This window comes from Grammomys surdaster, unplaced genomic scaffold (assembly GCF_004785775.1).
Source record: "Grammomys surdaster isolate TR1022 unplaced genomic scaffold, NIH_TR_1.0 191, whole genome shotgun sequence".
Taxonomy (NCBI): Eukaryota; Metazoa; Chordata; class Mammalia; order Rodentia; family Muridae; genus Grammomys; species Grammomys surdaster.
In genome coordinates, this window is record NW_021604636.1 from 7,599,113 (window position 1) to 7,622,451 (window position 23,339).

At 44.7% G+C, this 23,339-nt stretch overlaps 1 protein-coding gene and 2 pseudogenes across 1 annotated transcript in view; 1 reads left to right on the forward strand and 2 right to left on the reverse strand.

Moving 5' to 3' along the window:
• Tanc1 (tetratricopeptide repeat, ankyrin repeat and coiled-coil containing 1) overlaps positions 1-23,339 on the reverse strand; it is a 229,565-nt gene that overhangs the window by 191,999 nt on the left and 14,227 nt on the right. The window contains exon 2 of the mRNA XM_028769164.1: positions 8,417-8,539. The gene's annotated coding sequence lies outside the window, so the exon portion shown is untranslated. The remainder of the gene's footprint in view (positions 1-8,416; positions 8,540-23,339) is intronic.
• LOC114622701 lies at positions 11,641-11,819 on the reverse strand (annotated as a pseudogene).
• LOC114622722 lies at positions 16,539-16,861 on the forward strand (annotated as a pseudogene).

Genomic DNA, 23,339 nt, shown 5'->3' on the forward strand with positions numbered 1-23,339 from the left:
AAGAGGTTTCTGGAAACTAAAATAGGTTTAGATGAGGTCCTCGGGGTGGAGACTTCATGACAGCATTTGAGAGCTCCTTATAAAAACAAAAGAGATGTCTAGTGGTGGTGGTGCAAGCCTTTGGGAGGGAGAGGCAGATGGATCTCTGAGTTCAAAGCTAACCTGGTCCACAGAGTGAGTTCCTAGATAGCCAGGGCTATACAGAGAAACCTTATCAAAAACAAACAAACAAACAAACAAACAAACGTAGGAGGAAGAGCATCCAAACTGGCAAACTTGCTTTACCTAGCATGAGATACTCTTCACTATTTTCTTAAAAGGTTTATTCTGATTTACATGTATGTATGTATGTATGTATGTATGTATGTACACGAGCCTGCTTATGTGCACTCTATATGTGCACCATATGTTTGCACTGCCTGCAGAGGCCAGAAGAGAGCACTGAATCTCCTGAGAGTGAAGTTATAACTAAGTATGAGCTGCCTGGTGTGGATGCTGGGAACCAAACCCAGATCCTCTGCAAGAGCAGCCAGTGCCCTAAACTCTGCTGTATCTCCAGCCCCATCCTTTGCTATGTTGTGATGCTGCAAAAGAGCCCTTGCCAGGTGCCAAGCAGATCCTTAAAGCGATGCTCTTAGCGACTAGCCTCTAGGGACCGTGAGTCGAATAAACTTATTTTATAAGCTCCCCAGTCTTGAGTATTTTGTTATTGTAACAAAAAACTAACCAAGACAACATAATTAAAATAACAATCTTCAAAAATTAAGACACATTGCGAAACTATATCTCTATTCGCTTGAAACTTTTAAAAGTACAATTTAAATTCAATGTGCCTTTTCCCTCCCTCACCCTTTTTTTTTTTAAACTATCAGAACTGTTTCAGAACTTCAAAAGGGAAAACTAGAGTAGGATTTACTGTCCCTCTACCATCACCCCACAAAAAAATGAGTATAAGGGAGCATTCAAGGTCTTGCCACCTTTTAAAATTTTGACTTTGGTCTGAGAGTGTATCTCAGCGGCAGAATACTTGCCGGCCGTGAACAGGACTCAGGTTTCGCCCCAACACTGCAAACATAAATAAAAATAAATTGTTTTACATTTATTTGACTTTGTAGCCATCTGTGAGAAAACAGAAAAAAATTAGAATAATTCTAGTCCCCAAAACACTGAATTAAAAAACAAAACCCCTCAGTCAATACTGACAATCACTAATACCCTCATTATGAGCAGTATGACCACGTGTCAATGTGGCCCAGCCAGCCAGTCACTAGTGAACTCATCTGCGCTTGTGAAATAGGACCAGTGGCAGCCTGACCTCCCGGGTATCACAGGGAGCAAGGGAAACAGATCTGCAGAGCTGCAGCACATAGAGCAGCGGGAACACACAGAGAGGGCAGCTAAATTAAGCAGGCAGTGCTCAGTCCTCTTCCCTCCTCATCTATTCAGAATGGATACATCCACTCAGGACACAGCAGGGGGTTCGAAGATTACTCCAATAAGCCTTTCTTCCATTTTGGCCTGAAAGAATGGAGGCCTGGTAGGAACAAATGACCTGCCAGACAGCACTCACGGATCTTTTCTTAAGCCCTTCATTTCTACAAGCACTCAAGCCTTAATGCCATCCCCTTCCTTGAAATAGGATTTGGCAGATTATAATCTGTAAATTGAAGTCTTTCTTTACTGTACAGACATGATGAGACCAGGCCCCTGCGGGGCTCTCAGGGCCTCCCCTTCAAAGACTGAGGCTCTACATGCTTGCACTGTCCCACTGGGAATCAGCATAAATTGTCCCTGACTCAACCTTTCAGTGAGGCAGGCCTTTTCACTCAAGGCCACCTAACAATCCCACGCTAATTTTATCGGTTTCTACATCTGCCACCTTTGAGATTTCTCAACTACTGTGTCATAGTTCCCCAACCTAAGCCACAAACACACCAACTACCTACCTAGTAATAAAGTTAGCTAGTTCTCTCTTATAAGCTCTGCATAGTCCATCCTTCAGGAAGTTCCTGGAGGAAAGGAAGGCGTATTTGCAACTGCCATTGATTATTGAATATTTGCCCCTACCTGTACCCCCATTTCCTTTTCTCGTCAGCTGTGAAATACTTCTGCTGGACTGACTCAAATAATGCTTAAATACCTTATTTGTGGATAGTCTCTAAAACCCCCGCAGCTACTGAAATGCTGTCAAAATCCCTCTTTCTTTTCAGATCCAAGTACACTGTTCTAAATCCTTTCAAAGGAGAGTGGGGCTTTGGGCAATCTGTCATTTACCACCTCCGCCTGCTTTTATTCCTTTTAATAACAATACTCTGAATTCCAAACCTGCCTGAAATCACCAACTTATTTCAAGTCACACCCAATCCCCAACAGCAAACTACGGATAATCAGCTAATGAGACATCCATCATGCCACATGCTGACCACACTTGGTCTAAGGTGGTTTCCGGTACATACAGGATTTTCCCCAAGTCACAGGAGACAGATTCCTTTGGTGTCTCTGGTCATGCCAGAGTTTTTGGTGTGGTGGTTTGATCTGGATGAGAATGTCCCCATAGGCTCAAATGTTTAACTACTTGGCCCCCAGTTAGTAACACTGTTTGGATATACATAGGGTATACATAGGTGTGGCCTTACTGAAGAAAATATGTCCCTGGGGAGAAGGTCTTAAAGTACTACACTTGCTTTTCAAGTCTAAGCTTACCACTTCTGGCAACATGCCTTCGCTCTGTGATGGTGGACCCTAACCTGGATCTGTACGTTCAACCCTTCTTTCTATAACTTGTCTTGATGGTGTTTTATCACAATACAAAAGTAACTAAAACACACAATCTCAAAAACCTTTGTTATAAGAAGACTGTAGATCATTAGTAATTGACCAGCAGATATTCCACAAAAGAGTAAGCATGTCCTGTCCACTCAAAATTCACCAAACCTGAGACTAATGCTTTCGCCTTATGTCCACTTCCCAATGGTTAACTTGGTTTCTTTATCACTCCTTCCAAACCTATTCTTATCAAAGAACTGAAAGACCCCCCCAAACTAAAGGCCATTCTGAATGCCCTGTGTATGAACTATACTCTGCGGTCCAGTGTCCGGCATTCCCAGCGATCAGAAAGTGATCTGACCATTCTGACAGCTTTAATCCTTAGGAATTTGGTTCATGGTACCTTAGCAACACTCTTGCACAGATGGTGGGGGGGGGGTTATACCCCAACTTTCTGCTTTACCCCCACCCACCCAGCCTACTCTCAATCTGCTTGACATCTCTTGTCAACTTCTCATCCACACACCACTCCAGAAACTAGCAAAGCCTCCCTCAAAGAGTGCTGTGTGCTTCCTCTTCTGTATTACTGTCATTCTCAACCAGACGTCTCCAAAGTAGAGGGTGGGAGGTGATCTCCAACGGTATCCAAAAAATATTGTAACTTCTAATTGTGTTTATTTGCCTCATTCTTTTGTTGCTATTTTTGCAGATCTTAAATGCAAACAGCTTGTCACTAAGCAGATATATGACTGTAATTTATACCTATACAAATGCTGCAGGTATAAGCAAGGATTTTACTGATGTCAAGAGTGTTTTGAGACTTCTGTCTTGCCAGTCACAGTGGCATGTACCAACAGACCCAGCTATTCAGGAAACAGATGCAGTAGGATTATTTGAACCCAGCAGTTGGAAGTTACTCTGGGCAAACAAAATAGCAAGATATCGCCTCTTAAATAATATAAAATAAACACTGCTGGACAAATAGTAATACTTTTGTACCTAAATTTACGTGGTGTGTGTACTAGTTACTTTTCTGTTGCTCTGATAAAACACCATGACTGGGGGCTGGAGAGATGGCCCAGAGGTTAAGAACACTGGCTGCTCCTCTAGAGGATCCAGGTTCAATTCCCAGCACCCACATGACATGCAGCACTCACAACTGTCTGCAACCCCAGTTCCTGGGGATCCATCCCAGCAGGCATGCGTGTGGTGCACATATCTGAGCATCCAGGGAAAATATCCATACATATAAAGCAAATTTAAAAAAATAAGAAATAAAAAAACACTGTGACCAACAACAATTTACAGAAAAGATGGTTTATTTTGGCTTAGGGTTTCAGAGGGCTAAGAGCCCATCATGACACAGGAGTGATGTGACAGCTGCAGGCATAGTGACCAGAGCAGGAAGCAAAGAGATCACATCTCCAACCACAGACATGAAGTAGAGAGAGGGAACTGGAGATAAAGAGAGCTATAAATTCCCAGTGACACACTTCCTCCAGGAAGGCTGCATCACCACCCCCAAACAGTGCCACCAACTGAGGACCAAGTGCTTAAATTCCTGAGCCAATGAGGGACATTTCTTATCCAAACTATCATAGTGTTCCACAGACGATTCTGAATAAATCAATGTATTATAGGTGGAGTTATAAACTGCATTATATGGATATATTTTAGACAGCAACATAACCTTCTCATTCCTAAAGTCATTTCATTTCTGGCTTTCCTATTACATAGTTAAAATTACTTTTATTCAGACCTACTCCTTATAGACATTATATATACAGATACACACACAGACACACAGACACACACACACACACACACACATATATATATATATATATATATAATATATATATTATATAATATATTATATATATTATATATACACTCAGACAGACAGACAGGGTGGACAGAGAAATGACTCAGCAGTGAAGGGCACTTACTGTTCTTACCCAGGACCCAGTCAGTTCTCAACACTCACACAGTGGCTAACTATCATTTGTATCTTTTGTAACTCTAGTTCTAGGGGATCCAACGCCCCTTCTGATCTCCAAAGGTTCCTGCATGCATGTGGTGCACATACACACACTCAGGTATATACACAGACATACAATTATTTTAAGTATGTGTATATTATTTTAAAATTAAAACAATTAGTGAAACAATTCTTAAAAATAAGTAACTAAAATAGACAAACTTTCAAACTCATGAAGTAGTGTTTATAAAATATATAAATTGTTCTAAGTTTTTTCTCACTAATTGCTTTTGACTTTTGACACTTAAAATATATAAAAGTGTGTTTGTTTTTCTAGAAATATTAGGTTTTTATTTTGTTTTTCTAAACAGGTTTTCTCTGTGTAGCCCTGGCTATTCTGGAACTCACTCTGTAGACCAGGCTGGCCTTGAACTCAGAGATCTACCCTGCCTCTACCTCCCAAGTGCTGGCATTAAAGGTATGTGCCACCACCGCCCAGCAAAAGGGAAAATATTTTTTTAAAGGTTTACTGTATGGGTATATGTGCTTGAGGATGTGTGCTATGCACAGGCAGGTGACCTTGGGAGGCCAGGAAAGGGCATTTATGCTGTAGAACTGGAGTTACAAGAGGAGCTGCCTGACATAGGTACTGGGAACCAAACACATGCTCTCTCTGCAAGAACAGCAGATGCTCTAAACCACTGAGCTGTCTGTCCAGCCCAGTGGTCCCCAACCTTTCTAATCCCGTGTACCTTCAATACAGTTCCTCCTGTTAATGTGACACCCCCAGCCATAAAATCATATTCATTGCTATGTCATAACTGTAATTTTGCTACTGTTATGAATCATAATGTAAATGTCTGTGTTTTCCAAGGGCCTTAGGCAACCCCTGTGAAAGGATCCTTCCATCGGCAAAAGGGTCACAATCCACAGGTTGAGAATCACTACCCCAGCCCCAGAAAAGTACTTTTATAAAACTTAGGATTCTTCCATACACAAGATTAAGTTGTTTTTGTTTTCAAAATCTTTTCCTTTCTTAAAATTTATTTTTATTATTTTTTAATTATGTGTAGAGTCCAGAAGGCAGTGTGTGACCCCCTGGAGCTCCAACTACAGGCAGTTGTATAAGCCACTCTTCTGTAGGTGTAGGGAACCTAACACAGACGATTAAGGTCAGTATGTGCTCTGAGCCCCTGAACTGTCTCTCCAGCCCCTTCGAAATCATTTTCAGTGAAAAGGTTCTGCAGACAAGCCATTATCTCTGCTGCTTGTCTACCAACCCTCACCACCCCGTCCAGTTTCTAACCGTGCGGCCTTGAACAGGTCAGGCAATGTTACCTCCTTCTGCCGTCATGGCCATATTAAATTCCTTCTATGTGTCAGGAATGTTCTTGGCTGAGAGATACAGGCTGAGGATACTGAGATTCACAACAACAACAAAAGTCCCTTTGCAAAAGCCTATTAAGAAATCCCAAGATTAAGTCATTATAATATTAGCCCTGGGCATGAGGGTGGGGCAGGGGCGGTGCCTGAAATCTAACCCAGAGGCTCATCCATGCTAGGGAAGTATCTTACCACTGAGTTATAGCCCCCAAATTAGCCACAATTATTTTACAAAATGAAGGACTACTTTAGTAACTGTTACTTTAGTCCTGTTTGAAAGGCAAGTTTTCACCAGGCCCCTAAATGTGTCTCAGCTGGTGAAAAGCAAAGGAGACTGTTGAAAACAGACTCCAAATGAACCCAAATACCCTCCACCTCTCCTTGTGGCACAGCTCTACAGATCCTGCTAGCCGCGGGTAAAACATCACAGCCAGAAACAAGGCCCGGCAAATGACTTTTTGATGGACGGCATCCCACAGAGCTCTGTCTGGATCCTCAAAGCGCTGTTCAATGATGCTGAGGAAGGTCTGTTTACACCTGGAGGTTACAGCTGACTACTGTACAGCGCAGAATCTGACAGCTGCAGAATTCAACTGCAGTGCAACTTAATCCCTCACGAAGGAGCTACGATGTTCAGTTTCCAGGCTGCCCTTGCAGGACCTGCCACGAGCCATCTTCTTATGTATTCAAAATGATTATATAATCACAGACTTCGTTTGCTACAGTCACCACTGTTTCACAGGAAGCACCCCTCAGACAGCCCCACCCCCAACACAGAATTTCAAAACCTCCAACCAGGAGGACAAATGACTCCTGCTGGCTCCAAAGAAGACACATGAAGGAAAATGATAAGAGCAACTCTCAAGGGAGCACATCCCTCACAGACAGATTAGGTGCCACCATACACACCTCATTAAATCCAAGTACCTGAGACATGTTTGCACCTATACCAAATAACATGGACCACCACCGAAGTCTGGACCTGCCTTAGTCATTTTAGGTTACAACCTCAAAAGTGTTCACAAGAAGCTGGTAACTATTCACTTCCTATTAGATTCATTTCATACTATTCTGCCAAAAAAAGAAAGGAAATCTGAGGTCGACTGTCTGCAAGCTGGGGAAGGCTGGCCATGATCTGCCCTCTCACACAGGCCTTGCTATTAGCAGCAGAGACAGACTCCGGCCGCCTCCTCCGTATATCCACGCAACTCTATCCAGTATCAGGTTCTTGCCTGCAGACTCAGTGGGTCCACAGCTGTCCCCAGGGAAGGTGGCAGGAGAGGTACATGAGCAGGAGAAAGGAGGACAGGCTAAGCTGCTAATTATTATTAACAAAGTCCTTGGATCCATCCTGCCCAGCCACAGGTCCCAGCCTGAGGAGAATCCCGTAGAAACTTGGGATCTGGAGTTAGCACAGACTCCTACACACACTCTACAACCTGGTGTGCACTCCTGGACCCTCTGACAGTTCTATGACAGCTGTACCCAGTCGAGACACTGGAGGCCAGGCTGTGCCATCACACTTTGACCCATGTGGTCTCATTACTAGGCTTCCTCCCACCTTCCTGTCTTCATCAGGAATTGTTCTTACCTCTACTAACACCCCCAGCACCCCCCAACAAACACACGCACACACACACACACACACACACACACACACACACACACACACACAGAATTTCCAGAACCTTCTGCTTTTCAGCTTTCTGAGTAGAGGCAGGAGGATCCCACGGCACCAGCTTCACCACTTTCTAAATGTGTGACCTTAGGCAAGTTGTCTAATCCCTTAAAGTCGGACTCTTTATCTGTGCAACAGTGCTGACCTCAGCCCTCCGAATAAGGATTAGATGAAACAACACAGAATGCACTTAGTGAAATCCATTCATTCACAGATTTGCTAAGTGCCCACTTTGCAAAGGAGAAGGTTTTGTGACTGGGGATGACTGCCATTCCCTTCCTCCACTATCCTATTTTTGATCATGGTAAGACAAACAAATTTCACCATTAACAAGCCTACAGTTAGTTGAGTGGCATGAATGCACGCTCACACGGTTCTTGGCCATCTCTGGGAGCAATGTCTGCACAGAGCTCTCCCGCTGGCCACGGGAACCCTAATCTCTGAACGTGAACTCTCCCACTCAGCTAAGGAAGCACTAGCTCCAACAAAGGCCTGGACAAACGGACCGTCTCCAGCCCACTTCATGTAAAAACCACTCCTCCTTCAGTGTTCCCCTATGCACGGTCAGGTCATATCACCCTCCACCCCAATCGGAAGCTGACACCTACCTATCTCAGGTATCTTCTCATTCACCGAGGAAACGCGGTACGGTGGCCCTTAAGTCTCCGCTCTCTCTCCTGTCCTTTTCCTGTACGTCTGTTTCCTGTACGTCTGTGCCCAACAGTTAGCTCCTACAAGGAACAAGAGCACAGGAGACAATCTGGATTAGAATCTCAACTCCATTTTGGGATTCCCCGTGTAACCTGGCCCAGTTTTATCCCCTCCCTGGGCCTCCATGCCTCCTCTGTAGATGAGGATGAACCATTCGTGGTGCTGTTGACCTACCCGACCCATGAAAGCACTTAGAGCTGTGTCCAGCACACGATGTCGCAGTGGCTGTCACTCATCACACCCACCCCCCAGCTCCCCAAACTATACTCTACTACCAGGCACACTGCAGTCAGCAGTGTCATCCAAGCTTGAGCTGCCCACAAGTCCCAGTCCTTCCAGCAGACACAGAGCCCCTCACCCAAGGTCCTGGCTCTTTGGTGGCCCTTGAGTGTGTTCTGCTCTTCACGCTCAGACCTCACAGATCGCCCAGTCATCCACCTCAGTCCCCTGGCCTTTACTTTCCTCATTCTGTCACAAGATGGGAATCAGACCAGAACTCGGCTCCTCAGCTACATCCCAGGCCAAAAAGATCAGAGAGAGACGGTGTGTGCAGCCCAGAGGCGCTGGAGCCCTGGAATTCTCAGACCCAGAAAAGCCCTCAAGACTTAAAAAAAAAAAAGTCCCCTTCAACTTCTCTGACAACTGCTCCACCCTTGTCACCCCCCTCCACCCAGAAGTGCAAACCCAGCAAGTTTGATAGGATAGCCTCCCTGCCTCTCTGTTCCTCACCAGGATTCAGCCACAGGCACTGGCCCAAACTTTACACTTTGATTCTAAACCAACTTTCCCTGAGACCCTCTTCTAAGTGTTGACCACTGTACACACCTATTTATCCCTACTTAGACAAGAACACTACAGCTGCCTGGGCTCCTGCTGGGCTGGCTCCGGGCCTTTTCAGGTGTCTCCCTCTGCCAAACAAACCTCCATCCCTCACCTACACACTCCCTGGAGATGCTCCACTAAACTCATCTCCTCCAAGAAGCCTGTCCTGACCCCTCCCTCCCGTCTCTAACCCTCTGCACGCCTCCAAGAACACCTCACTCTTTCCTCCTGATTGTGTCTCTCTACCAGGGCACAGAGCTATGCCTGACACAGTGTGCCAATAACTGCTCCATAAATAAACCAATGGGTACCGCAGGCTCTGCTTTCAGCTCTGAAATGGTTTATTGGGATGGTTTATTTAAAATTTCAATTAAGACTCATAAACCAACCACTCATAGGAGATGTTGTACGTTTTCTTTCCCTGAATTAGATTAGGAAACAGCCCCTGCCCTTGCCTTCCCAGAACAAATGGATTCCTTTGTTGGAGGGGAAAGAAACAAAAACACTACTTCCTCAGCAAAAACTGAAAACAGCAAAACAGCTTATAAAGGGTGCCCAGCTGACATAGGCTTAGGGAGCATAAGAACAGTGGTGTGATCCAGAGGGGACGTTTACTTTGGATGACTACTGGATCACACATACTATACAAGAAAGCTGAGCACAAGAATCCATCTCAGGGCTGTTTATAAGGCACAGGGAGGAAGAGGAGGCCGTTAGCTGCAATGGAAATTTCCTTCTTTTGTCTGGTTGTACTTCTGGTATGCCTACCACACCAAACTCTCAATAGTGACTTATGACAATTTCATTTATAGGAAATGATTTCAAAGGGCCCAGGGAGCTGCAGATGGAACCCTGGGGGCCCATCTGTTTAAGGATGAAAGCATAGCACACCCCATTACATCACCCTGACCTTCCTCAGTAACTTCCTAGCTGACAAAACCTAGATGTTTGCTCGGTCAACAAGATATTTGTGTTTGTCTCCAGCCTCAGGCTCTGGTTCCTGATTAGTTTTAAAATCATTATGCATCCAAACTGAATGGGGCCACTGTCAGCAGCTGGAAGGCCACCCTCTGGGCACAGCCCCAGCTCTGTGGGCTTCGGGAGTGACTGCTGTCCTTTTTTGCATAACTGCAGTCTCTGATGGTTCATCCTCCAGCCCCCTTCCAGAGCTGAAGTCTCTTCTTGTCATCCTCTTTCCTTGGGCGACCCCAGAAAAGGGAAGAAGGGTGCAGCAAGACCTCAGGCTCTCCTCAGATAAATGCTGTAGTGCAACACATTCCAACTCAGGCATCCTACTGCCTCAGCTCCTATCTTACACAACACCTTCCAGCCTCAACTCCAGGATAGCTATTATTTTCTGGTCACTCACAGACCCTGGAACATCCTAGTGTTCACAGGTACAGCTCCATGTCAGTCAAATATGCTCAGGTGAGCACAGACAACACCTTTTGCCACTCTACAATACAACAACAAAACCTATATCCTCTCAACTCTTCATCCTCCGCCCTCCACAGGGCACGGCCACAGACGAAGTGTCTAGAACCTCCTGAAAAACCAGCTACCTTGGGAGGCGAGAGAGGAAGGGTATCAGGAGAGGAACAAAATGGGAGCTGATGAGACAGAATACACTTCATTACGTATATGGAAATCTCATAATGAAACCTACTATTATGTATAATTAATATGTACTAATAAAAACATTTTATAGAAGAAATTATTCTTTAAACAGGCTGGGTGGTACTAGGGGAGGCATACGCACTGGCACTGATGTTTGCAACCTTAAAGTACTTTCTAAAATAAGGTGGGTTGATGGGCAGCTATGTAATAAGTCAAGAGAGTCAAATCTCAGTTGTAGAATGTGGATGAGGAGTTGTCTCTGCCTCTCCATTTCCCATCACTGAATGTTCTCAGAATGAGACAGTTAGGATGAGTATTTAAGCGTCTGTACTCATCAGACGTCATCTGGGCTACTCTAGGTTTCCCTCTGTTCTAGACCAGGGTCCAGGGTCTCACATTGTAGCTACTTGCTCTCTGCCTCCTGAATCTCCTCTGGTATTTTCAGGGTTTTTCTTTATTTCCTCATCTTTTTTCATGTCCTTAATAGTGTCAAGGAATACTGGTTGGGATTTCTGTAAAATGTTCCTCAATGGGGTTTGTCTGGCTTTTTGTCCCCCAATATAACAAGAGTTTATTTAGGAAAAGTGTTTCATATGAGACAATACATAACTCAACCCTACACCATAGTCAATGATGCCCTTGGGGAGGGATGTGGATCCTCTGCCAAACTCACAGCTACTGTTTAGACTCTCTCCAAGGCTTCTAACATGATGCTGTTTCCACGTGTGACCACCACTCCCATGTGATTTTGTGCTCACCGGCTGTCCTCTCCATATATTCACCAATCCAGGAGTCATATAGAGACCAAACCCTCGGTATTCCCTGTACAGGTCTGCCACCATTTAACCTCAGTGACAGCATCCTGTTGACGCATTTCTTCAGCTCGGAAGGGTAAGTCTAGCTCAAGATGACACCTCAGCAAGCTCAATGCAGTGGCCAAGGAGTGGAAGTGTCTGCCATTTTTTAACAGCTGTCGTGGGCTATGGGTTTGGGAAGACAGCAGGTTAAGGTTCTGAGATCACTGTATGTATACCCACGCTGTCACAGGATGGCTAAACCCTAGGTTAGCTCTCCCTTCTCATTGTCTACCCTTTAGAGGACTCACAAACCTCAGCCTCAGTCTACCCTCAGTGAGCATGAGGGAGTGGGAACTTCAGCCTTAGGCTCCTGAAGAAAAAGGTACCTGCAGCAAGTATTTGAAATTCTCCTCTAAGAAAGCTCTTTCCTGACTTAGCATAAACCCATGTCCTGTGAATACATATATTATGCTTTGTATTATTATGCAGTACCACACTATTTATTTTGTTGCTAAAGTTAGCTCTGGCTGTTAAGAGCTCCTTGAGGTTGGCTCCTTCCTCCTTTCAACATGCCCACATCCTTTGTTTTTTTCGGAGCACTTCCTCATTTTCTGGCCACACAAGATGCTCCAGGTCTATAATCATGCTTCCCAAGGAGTCCAACTCACTGGAGAACGGCACCAATGGAGTGAAGAGATGGATGTGTCTATTACTAACAGAGTGTCAAGGCTGCGAGGCCCGACCGCTCCTGTGTGTGCAGCAGCCCATTTACACAGGCTTACTAATCAACTCTTTGTGGCTCAGTATTTAGCCCAACCCAACCCCACACTTGGGTCTCCAACATCTCGGTCTTTCTTGCTCACATCACACCACCTGAACCCCTGTGCATACACAAGAGAACTCCAGAACTGCTGACCCATACCACATGAGAAATTTTGCCAACTACAGTGCAATGTGTTTACCTTTCTTTTTTACTTTATATTTATACTCGAAATACAAGTCTTCAAAGTGAACTAGGTCTCTAGGCCTTGTGTCCCAATCTTCAGTGTCACTGTCATACGTACACCCTACCCTCACAAACAGCTACTGCCTAGAGTCTGACCTAAATATACTCAGTTCTTCCATGCCTGATCTAACCAGAGTGCTGTGTACACATGTTCTGCCATACCCGTAATGCTATGACTCTTAGACCTGAAGGGCTCACCTGGCACCCAGCTCAGTTCATGAACACAGAAGTTGCTCAGATGATTAAAAAGATAAACAAGCTACACAGATTTAGTCATTTTATGTTAATTTAATGACGTTTAATGGTTGGAAGACACTCATCAAAACTTGAAGTACGATTTATCGAAACACCTAGAATTCTGTAATAATAGTTATAAATTTAACTTTACTCCTAACAGATTAAAGAGAAAATTATACATGATGGTTGAGAATCATTTGAATACACATTGGTATGTGATAAAAATATACCACACTTGTGTACAAAAAAAAAATTATGTGGCTAAATAGCAAAATAAGAATAGCACGCCATTTAGCATATGTCTGAAAAGAAAAACACTGAAGGACACATACCAAGTTATTTTTAACCTCCTTTCTTTCCTTGTCCTTAAATTAAAATTAAGGAGCCTGTTTGCCATGTGGGAAACAAGTATTGATCTCAACAAAGAAGAAAACCAGCCCAGTGTTGCACACCTTTAAGACCAGCACCCAGGAGGCAGAGGCAGGTGGGTCTCTGTGAGTTTGAGGCCAGCCTGCTCTATTGGTGCTACAGAGAGAGAAAATCTGGAGAGAGAGAGAGAGAGAGAGAGAGAGAGAGAGAGAGAGAGAGAGAGAGAGAGAGAGAGAAACACAAATGAAGGAACACTAGATAGACAGGGGCAAAACAAAGGGCCAAGGGACATGCCCTCAGGCCTACTGTCACCTAGCTGGAACACATCAAAGGCAGGCAATGTTGCTTCCTGCAGAGAGCAAGGGTAGAAATGGGGGCTGTCTAGACAGTGTCCTAAGAAATACGAAGTTTAAATAAAGAAAAGGAAAGATTCAATGAAGGCAGGGAAGGGAAGCACTCCCCTGCCTAGAAGATGTCTCTTTATCCACTCCATGAGAACCTAAAGACAATCACAGGCCCTAGCATCAGCAGGGAGCCTTCACTTTCCTTCTGCCCATGTCCTGGGAGGAGAGAGAGGATTACTGTGTGGGTAAATCTGCCTCCAGCAGATCTAATAAAGCTCAAGTGGCTGATACTGGGATTAAAATTTTTACACTGGAATTTATACCCCACCTCCTACAAAAAGTGCTTTGTAACAGAAAGTGCCCCAATCCACAGTAATCTTCCGTTCTGCTGACCGTTCTGCTGACGACCTGATGGAAGTAAAGCCCAATACCCACTTTCCAGTCATTCTCAGTGTGTAACACTGAGCCCAGCAGACAGCTTCCTCTAGTCCCAGATCACCTAGGGCTAGACAAATATGAAAGCCAAACACACACACACACACACACACACACACACTGTGGACTACCAACACAGGGAAATTATCCCAACCGTGAGGGCTTGGGAAGAATTGGTATGTGCTGACTACTTAGCAAGACAAGGCAGGGTGTGTTACACCGGCCATTTCATTCAGTCTTCACAACCATCGAGACAGGGACTAACCAGTAAACAGCCTCTCAGAGCTCAATGCACAGGCCTTGATTGAGTTCAATACTCCTCAGCACCCAGATGGCAGCTCACAAGTGCTGCTAACTGCAGTTCCAGGGGATCTGATACCCTCTTCTGGCTTCCAAGGGCTCCCACATGCCCTTGGCACACCCACACTCATGCGACACACACACTTAAGTGGAAGCAAAGCTGTGAAACACATCGACCAGACTGGATCCTTCCTCGAGTAGCAGTCATTTTTCTTTTAAACTCATACATAATACCAAACTCTCAAGGTTAAAATCTAAATCACAGGCAAACATGGCGGCACATCCCTGTAATCCCAGCACGCAAGAGGTAGACACAGGAAGATCAGGGGTTTGAGGCCAGCCTCTGTTTCACAAAAGAATAGTTCAAAAAAAAAGGGGGGGGGGACATATCCTGTTTCAAAAGTCAAAAACAACTAATCAAAAATCATATTCTCCATTCCCAAAGCACTAAAGACAACATCTGTGAGACCAAGGCAGGAGGATTGTAAATTCCCAGGCAGACTGAACTATACAGGACCATGTACTGAATGAAGACAAATCTCCGATGGAAGCAGACATGGTTGGTTCCTCTCCAGGAAGGACTGACTAGCCCAGTCTGCATTCTAAATGCTATCATCCTCTTAACCTTCCCACCTAGCTCTCCCATACCCTAATAAAGACTCAGTTCCTCCGTTAATTACAAAAATAATTAAAACAATTATTTGATCTACAAGCAAATAAGTAAGAAAGGTTAGGCCCGGTTCTGCCAGCTCATAATGTCTGAGACAGGCTCTCTGGTTAACAGGAGGTCTGTATGGTGTATGCTCCACCTGTGCCCATGGGAAAGCTCAGTACATTAGCTCGATTTCACCGTTTACACATTCATTAAGTGACTGAGAGTGAAACTGCTGTTGGGCTCTGGATATGACACCCAAAATACGGCTGCAGGGGATCACAGTACCTCTGCACACATTCTGAGAAGCTGTCCATCTGTAAAACGAATGGGCATCTACCCAGAAAAGAGACATTAGTAAGAAAGCTGTTCCCAACAGCTGTCATTGTATCAGGGGCTCACCTGCATTAGAAGGCAGTCTCCGTTCGCCCCGAGGCACCCCCCCCCCCCCCCCCCCCGCCCACTGGAAGCCTTCATGCCTATTTTGCTAGCTAGCTTCCATGACCTAGCTCTCTTGCTTTGTGATATAGATTCCTGTGCCTGTATACATAATATGGATTTCCCTACTAATCTGTTCTGTGTCAAAGTTGACTTGTAGCCCAAGCCAAGAATCTAAGAGGGTGAAGAGAAGCCAAGGTCTCTCCCCTACACCTTCAGGCACTTCTTATAGACGCTCAGAGCATCCCCTGTCACAGCTGAGCACCCTGTCCACACTGCAATTCAGGACAACAAGATAACTCTAAAGAGGATTTTGGAAATTAATGTTTAAAATTTTAATAAGAAATTTTAAGGTGAAACTTAGGAAGGAGAAGAAGTTTGTTTTTGTTTGTTTGTTTGTTTGTTTGTTGAAGCAGGATCTCACTAAGTAGCCCTGTCTGGCTTCAAACTCAGAGACCCATCTGCCTCTGCCTCCTGGGTACCTAAAGGTGTGCACCACCATTCCTGGCTAAGTTCATTTTTTTAAGACTGAGAAAAATGTTTTGTCTTTATTAAAACATAGATTTATGGAATATATAACTAATGACAAATAGTACAAAGGTCGGTCATTCTTAAAAGAAAAACTGTTTAATCCTACCAACCAAATACCATCCAGATTCTGTGTGTGTGTGTGTGTGTGCGCACGCGCCTGTGCGTGCACACACACATTACCTTGGCATATTGTATGTGTGTAAAACAATACATAATACAAGAGCTGGTGAGAAGGCTCCACAGATGAAGACTCCTGGTGCTAACCTGAGTCTGGTCCCCAAGACCCACATGGTGGAAAGGACTAACCCAAGCAGGTCATCCTCTGGCCTCCACACGCACTCTGTGCCACTCACCTAGTCACACACACGCCCTCAGCCACACAGAAGATGAAATAGAAAAATGTAAGATATGTAATGCATACTTTGAAAAAAAAATAAATGTGGTGCCATTTAATAAAACTCCCGGTCCAATATGGCGGCGTTCAGTGGTGGTGTGAACTGTGAAGAGTTCCTTGAGTTCCAGGAATCACTCAAGGGAAAACTGATGGCAGCTCATGTCAGCAGGGACAGACTTATAAAGAACTGTTTAGCCCAGGCCTCAGCAGCAGTAAAACATCGCCGAGGAGAGAAAGGAAAGAACCTGGATGACTTAAAATTATTAAAGCGACTTAGAAAAAAACAAATCTGAAATGAATGCAGTCAGAACTAAATGTCAAAGAAGTGGTAAATGACAGGGGCTGGAAGCTGTTTGATGAACGCTGCTGAATTCACTTCAAACCTCCAAAATATAAGTAGAGAGAGAAGTTTAAAAAAAAAAAAAAAAAACCTGGTCATCTCATCGCCTGAGCATGACAGGTATCAGCAGGGTTGGCTTCGAGGGTGGTCTCTGAGCCAGCAGGCCAAGGCCTTTGATTGATTCAGCCTCGTTTAGCCAAGACCTCACGTCTAATTCTCATAATGGTCAATTGCTATCTTATACTGATTCTGTTAAAGAAAATATTTTGTAACTATTAAAATAATTTTATGAAAAATAAAATAATACTTTGGTCTCCAAAGGATATATCCCGACAAATGCAAAAAAGAACCTCAGTACCAAAGCCTACCTGTATACACACACACACACACACACACTATAATAAAATGTAATTTATAAATTAGTCATAGTAAGTGATTAAAAACATTAACAGTCTTAGGATTTTAATGCTGAAGAGACATCATAAACACAGCAACCCTTATAAACATTTAATTGGGGCTGGCTTACAGTTCCAAGGTTTAGTCCATTTCCTCATGGAGAGAAGCATGACAGCATCCAGGCAGAGACACAGTGCTGGTGACGGAGCTTAGCGTTCTAAATCTTGATCTGAAGACAGAAGAAGACTCCCACACTAGGCCTAGCTTGAGCATATTAGACTTCAAAGCCCGCCTCCACAGTGACATACTTCCTCCAGCAAGTGTGGAGTGACACACCCACTCCAAGAAGGCCACACCTCCTAACAGCCACTTCCTATGGGCCAAGCATTCAACCATGTAAGTCTATGGGGGCCATTTCTAGTCAAACCACCACAATAACTATAAAACAATTGCAACACTACAATAAAAGTTTGTGAATATGCCTGTCCCTCTTGAAGGAATCAAGGTAAACACTAGGAATTTCAGATCCTGGTGATGATGGCCTTCTGAACCACAGAAAGGACAATGATGGATGGAGGGACACCTGCATGGAGCAAGCTGTGGGCTGCTGCTTTTCACATCAGATATAGGATACACCCAACTCTCACGAGACCAGCACAGGAAAGAGAGGATACTTTTAAGAGTGGGAGGTGGGGGGATAGAGGTAGTGTGTGGTGTGTGTGTGTATGGCAGTTTTACGAACAACGTTTTACAGAGACGGGCTGCAAAGAAAGAACAAGCTAGACACAGGTGGCAATAGAACAAGTCAAGAGAATGAGAAGGCGCAGGAGTAGAACATATAGTCAAAGTTAGTATGAAGCCAAGCAGAATAATGCATTCAGAAGCAGAGAAAAGCCAAATTGAAATCAGTCAGCTTGGAAGATTAGATTGTATGGAGGCTAGAAGCTTCCAGGCCTAGGCCTAGGGAGAGTTAAAACAGAGAAAGAAACTCTCTGGGCTCAGCCCAAGCTACGTATCTGTACATCTTGGATATGGCTCTCAATGTATCCCATTATCGAGGAAACAGAAGCAATATCTACAGGAGGTAGACTCTGAGAGTCTAAACTTTAGGCTCCAACGCCCTTCCCAGTGGCTCTCTCTGCCTTGAGCTTTGGGTTTACAGATGTAAGCTCTTAGCATTCTGCTTTAGCCACCAAGCCTCCACTCTGCCATCACCAACCCTGAAATCCCTCTGAAACCGCAAGCTAAGATATACGCTTCCTTCCTTAAGCTGCACTGGTGATGGCTGTTTACCACAGCAACAAAAAATCAACTAACACAGTTCTTAACACCTGAACTTATAATAGCTTTGTGGAAATAGGTGCTCAAAAATACATTATACCTGTGTAACCAGTCACACTACTCTGGAACAGTATAGCCCAGACCCATGTGACCTGTTCAAGGTCACACAGCTTGTCAAACATGCTGCTGGGGTATGACCCCTGTTCATCATCTCCAGAACAAACAGCTTCTCAAAAAACCGTCCAAACCCTGGTTCACTCATTCTTCCTGCTGAATCATCCTTCCACAGTAAAACCTACTGAAGGTTCCGATTTCAAGGATGACGCAAAGGCTGCTGGGCTAGAGGTCAGGAGAACACTTGAGTCCAGCGTGTTGCATGTAACTCTTTTCCTGAATCTCCTCTTGGCTGAAAACTGCCCAAAATAGCTCCCATCTCTACCCTTACAATGCACTGCAAAACCTAAAATGTGCATCTATTCTTTCCAGAGTACCTGCTGAGCTCTTTCTCTGTGCCCTGATTCTGAAGACAAAGAGGCCATGCTGGCCCCAAGCATCTAGAGAGAGAGATGAGCAACAAGGCCAACAGCAACCTGCCTATAATAGAAAGCATGGGAGGCAAGCGAAGACCCAGACACTAAAAAAACCACCACCAACTGCCAACAGCTGGGAAATCTGTGACTCCCTCTGAAACAAAAACCCCTAAGTCACCAGACTCAGGCTTGGCTACAACTGTGATTCTAAAGACCCACAGAGGTCTGGAAGGAAGGAAATCATGGCCGCTGCCTTGAACACAGAGTGGTATTCTCTCTCCCCTTTCCCAAACTTTACAGAGCATCATTTAACATTTATAATTCTTAAAATATTTTAATTGCCGGGAGCACAGATGGAGGCGTGATTAATTCTGACTGAAATAATGTATGTAAAAGGTGGAGGCTAGCCCCTCCCCCATGAACAGTGTTATTGCCAGAGCATGCAGTAACCCAGAATTATCCATAATATCACCACAGACTGCAGCACAGGTTATTTTTATGTTATGCTCTTGCTTTCCAGCTCACCTGATAATGTGCAACATTAATCATTTCTTTACAGTATTTCCTCTAACTCTTTAAAAAATACAAATGTAAAAAAAAAAAAAAAACAAAAACAAAACAAAAAAACCAGCTGAAAGAACAAAGAGGACTGGAAAGACAGCTTTCTCCTGTCCCAGGTTCTTAACGTTTGGGTTATCTTATTAATCTTAGTAAACGCTACATTTCTGTTTTAACCAGGAGTTTACATGTAACTACTACTAACATTTCATTCGAGGTACTGCATCTTAATCCCAAACCTCCCTCTCATTTCCAGCCCTGACTTCTTTTTTCCACTGTGTTTCTAAAGCCTGTGGCTAACATCCAACTTCTGAACTCTACCTAGATCCTCACTGGTCAAGATCCAACTTCCCTACTGAGATCCCCACAAGTCTCTGAGTGTGGAACGCCCCCCCCCCATTCCTCATGCTCCCAGAGAGGAGTCTATTCTGCTCCTGCACGCCCTCACCATTATTTATACAGAGATCTTGACCAGTACTCTAGACAGATCCTTTCTTCTTCCTTCTGTGTACCTATCCATCAATCATTGATTTCATCTTCTCATTCGATCCATATTTCCCATTGCCACCCAAGTTCAAGATACTATCTCAACATGCAAGAGTCTGACTGGCTTCCTGGCCTCCCTTCTACACAAAAGGAAATCTGACCAAGTCTCTCCCCTTAAGCCCTTCAGAGGTTCTACCACCTACAGAATCAACTCAGTTCTTCAGCAAGGTTCAGGAGACCCACTGATACTCACACATCAGATGCCCACCTCAGGACCACCTTCCTCCTGCAACCTATCCATCCCTCTCAGATTCATTACAGCTGTACATATCTCCATCCACTGCTCATTGCTGTTGCTTTGGCTACAACCCATCTGTGATGGCTAACCTTAGTTGACATCTTGACACACCTGGGCCGAGGGACCCTTAGTTGGGGGAATTGTTTTGTATCAGATTGGCCTGTGGGAGTGTCTTTGGGGCATATTCTAGATTGCTGATTGATGTAGGAAGAGTCCAGGCATCACCATTCCTAGGCAAGTGGGTACAATGTAGAGTGATCATAAAGAAGCGAATGAGAGTTTTGGCATTGATTTGATAGTGGGACAGCCCGTTAGTGTAAGGTGAACCACTGCGTGCTCAGTCTGATGGTGGAGGTAGTAACCTGGGCCACCCAAAGGTATGTATAAACGTACACAAAGAAAACAAAATGGGGACACGTGGCTACTGTGACCTGCAGTTAAAGCAGCAGCATCACTAGAGATTGGCTACATCCTTGTCCTCTGACCCCTACAGAACATCCCCGAGTCAGGTGTGTTGGTGTGAGGTCCAGGCTTTGTGTGAAAGGTAGCCTTTGTTAGGAAGAAAGGATGCTAGAAAGATTTTTTTTTTTTTTAAAGCAGCTGAAGGGGAATCTGGCAACATGCCAGTGAGCACCCTTCCTCTGTGGTTTGAGCTTCAAGTTCCTGCCTTGTGCTCCTGCTCTGGCTTCCCCTCCATGGCGGCTGTAACCTGTGAAATATAAAATAAGCCCTTTCCTCCATGCTTTTGGTCATGGTGTTTATCACGGCAACAGGGAAACAAACTCAGTTCTTAGTTTTTCCAAAGACGGTTTAGGCGCAAACTTGTCTTGAAAAGTTTCTAAGAGTCGGCAAGGTCTGGGGAGAGGAGCCTTTCCTGAGCTCTGCTCCTCACCGTAGGTCCTGGCACCTAACCCCCCACTCTTGTCGGCCCTGCCCACAGACTTACTGTTCTTCCAAAACAGAGACCACATCTCCATCCTGTAGCTCCCAGACTTTCACACAACTCAATCCCGTTGGTTTCAACAAAAGCACATGCTATTCCTGGTGTCCTCCATAAATATTAGTTCTCATGAGTGCAATTGGCCCCCCCCCCCCCCCGCTTCTACACAGAGAAACTGAGACTCTAATATTAAGAAACATCTGCCAGGGCCTTAAGCAGATGAAGAAACTTGAAACCAAATATATATATATATATATATATATATATATATATATATCTATATATATATATCCACAATCATTACTCCTTAAATTTTACTGTTCTCTTGTATATTTTGGAGCTCCAATTGTAAAGTCCTGAAGGTAAGGATGAACTCACTTATGGTCAATCTAAGGACACTGTATTCCCCACCCCCAACTGTCAGTCCAAAGCAATCTAGAAATGACAGCAAAACAGACAACATATTTGAAACAAATTTTGTAACCACCCCCCACCCCACAACTGTGCTTTCGAACACCCAGGTAAGAGCTTTGGGGAGGGCTATTCAAAATCCAAATGGCGCACCATCTTAAGCAGCTACACTAGCCCAGCTTAATCCTACCCATTAGCTCTCCCCATATCCCAGTCTGTCTCCCAGACCCCAGCTCCACAGGATCCATAGGCTCGCACTACTCACTACAACAAATCTTTGAGCCAAAACCCGTAGGGATTTACAAATTGATCCCTTCTGCACAGACAGAGCAATTCCTGCAAATACCCACTGGGGAGCCCAGGACAGAAACAGATAGGGTAAGAACACAAAGTCAGTATCACCAGGGGAGGGGGGTGGGGGGGAAGATGGGGTGTCATGGTTCACCGTCATCTACAAAATGGGCACAGTGGGTGAGAATGAGTGCTAAGGCCCTGTGAGGAGCTGGTTAAACATTTAAAGAGTAAGTACTTGACCCCGAGCCTGGCACAGAGTAGATGCTCAACTAGCATCTTCTACATGGCAGAACAGCAAGCAGCCAAAGCCTCCTCCCGCCCTTTGCCAGCCAGAATGGAGACTAAGGAACTGGGAGCTGAGAAGTCCCGTTACGGAGACACAAAGTAGAAATGACATTTAACCTAACTGGGCAGTCAGAGAAGGCTTGTCTCCCTCCCCAACATGACAATAGCCAACAAGAAACTAATCTGATCTGCAAGAATTAATGCAAAACTTGCTGGCTACGAGAACCAAAGAAGCAAATGTTACTGTGAGCAACCAGATGCCGACAAAAGACAAAAACCAAAAAATCCAAACCCATCATCTATTCCATGCAGCCAGAGAGCTACACACAGCCTGGAGATTTCCTCCCAACTCTGGGGGGAGGGGGGGTGTCCCAGGAGGCAGATAAGAGAAAGCAGCACACAGTCAGCCCTATATCTACTGCCTGCAGAGTAACAGACCTTAGTGTCCCCGAGACAGATACTCAAGCCTCAGCCACCTCCCACCATTAAGCTGAAGTCTAGGACTTCACCACACTCCACTCCCAAAACAACCCTCAGAAGCAGCCACACCCCAGATCTGCACAGAGCAAGCCAGGAAGCTTCGCAATCCACTCAGGTCACTAGAACCAGGGCACTGGGTTGGGGCCTTACCACAGTCACCTGGCTTCAAAACCTCAACTTGGCAGAGCTGCACATGACAAAGAGGGCAGGGACTGGATGTCACTAGACATAAGTCAATGTATACTTGGTGGCTTGACTTTAACACTCAGATTTCAAAGAGCTGGGAACCCTCTGGTATTTTGGGGGATGTGGAGGAGACCACAACCAGTGACTTGTGACAGGGAACCAAATTCAGACCCTTTGTTTCATGCTAGACAAGCACTCTCCAGTCTACCCTGAGCTTCACAGCCAGACTCTCTCTGTTTAATCAGGAACAACCTAGGCCATTCCTGGGCAATTTAACCACCCCAGAATATATAACATCCCTCATTCTCTCGACTTTCTAAGATTCCGAAATTCCTCCAAGTTTTTCTTTTCTAAAACATGGACCCACTATGTAGCCCGAGCAGGCCTAAAATG